This window comes from Physeter macrocephalus, chromosome 14 (genome assembly GCF_002837175.3).
Source record: "Physeter macrocephalus isolate SW-GA chromosome 14, ASM283717v5, whole genome shotgun sequence".
NCBI lineage: Eukaryota > Metazoa > Chordata > Mammalia > Artiodactyla > Physeteridae > Physeter > Physeter macrocephalus.
Window position 1 is genome coordinate 91,417,768 of NC_041227.1, and position 1,780 is coordinate 91,419,547.

The window sequence follows — 1,780 nt, forward strand, 5'->3', positions numbered from 1 at the left end:
GACAACCTAAGAGACCTCTGGGACAACATTACATGCAACAACATTCACATTATAGGGGTCTCAGAAGGAGAAGAGAGAGAGAAAGGACCCGAGAAAATACTTGAAGAGATTATAGTCAAAAACTTCCCTAACATAGGAAAGGAAATAGCCACCCAAGTGCAGGAAGCACAGAGAGTTCCCATACAGGATAAACCCAAGGAGAAACACGCCAAGACACATAGTAATCAAATTGGCAAAAACTAAAGACAAAGAAAAATTATTGAAAGCAGCAAGGGAAAAATGACAAATAACATACGAGGGAACTCCCATAAGGTTAAGAGCTGATTTCTCAGCAGAAACTTTACAAGCCAGAAGGGAGTGGCATGATATACTTAAAGCGATGAAAGGGGAGAACCTACAACCAAGATTACTCTACCTAGCAAGGATCTCATTCAGATTTGATGGAGAAATCAAAAGCTTTATAGACAAGCAAAAGCTAAGAGAATTCAGTACCAGCAAACCAGCTCTACAACAAATGCTAAGTGGGAAACACAAGAGAAGAAAAGGACCTACAAAAACAAAGCCAAAACACTTAAGAAAATGGTAATAGGAACATACATATCGATAATTACCTTAAACCTGAATGGATTAAATGCTCCAACCAAAAGACACAGGCTTGCTGAATGGAGTAAAAAACAAGACCCATATATATGCTGTCTACAAGAGACCCACTTCAGACCTAGGGACACATACAGACTGAAAGTGAGGGGATCGAAAAAGATATTCCATGCAAATGGAAATCAAAAGAAAGCTGGAGTAGCAATACTCATATCAGAAAAAATAGACTTTAAAATAAAGAATGTTACAAGAGACAAGGAAGGACACTACATAATGATCAAGGAATTGATCCATGAGAAGATATAACAATTGTAAATATTTATGCACCCAACATAGGAACACCTCAATACATAAGGCAAATACTAACAGCCATAAAAGAAGAAATCAACAGCAACACAATCATAGTAGGGGACTTCAACACCCCACTTTCACCAATGGACAGATCATCCAAAATGAAAATAAATAAGGAAACACAAGCTTTAAATGATACATTACACAAGATGGACTTAATTGATATTTATAGGACATTCCATCCAAAAACAAAAGAATACACATTTTTCTCAAGTGCTCATGGAACATTCTCCAGGATAGATCATATATTGGGTCACAAATCTAGCCTTGGCAAATTTAAGAAAATTGAAATCATATCAAGTATCTTTTCTGACCACAACGCTATGAGACTAGATATCAATTACAGGAAAAGATCTGTAAAAAATACAAACACATGGAGGCTAAACAATAAACTACTTAATAACGAAGTGATCACTGAAGAAATCAAAGAGGAAATCAAAAAATACTTAGAAACAAATGACAATGGAGACACGACGACCCAAAACCTATGGGATGCAGCAAAAGCAGTTCTAAGAGGGAAGTTTATAGCAATACAATCCTACCTTAAGAAACAGGAAACATCTCGTATAAACAACCTAACTTTGCACCTAAAGCAACTAGAGAAAGAAGAACAAAAAAACCCCAAATTTAGCAGAAGGAAAGAAATCATAAAGATCAGATCAGAAATAAATGAAAAAGAAATGAAGGAAACAATAGCAAAGATCAATAAAACTAAAAGCTGGTTCTTTGAGAAGATAAATAAAATTGATAAACCATTAGCCAGACTCATCAAGAATAAAAGGGAGAAGACTCAAATCAATAGAATTAGAAATGAAAAAGGAGACGTAACAAC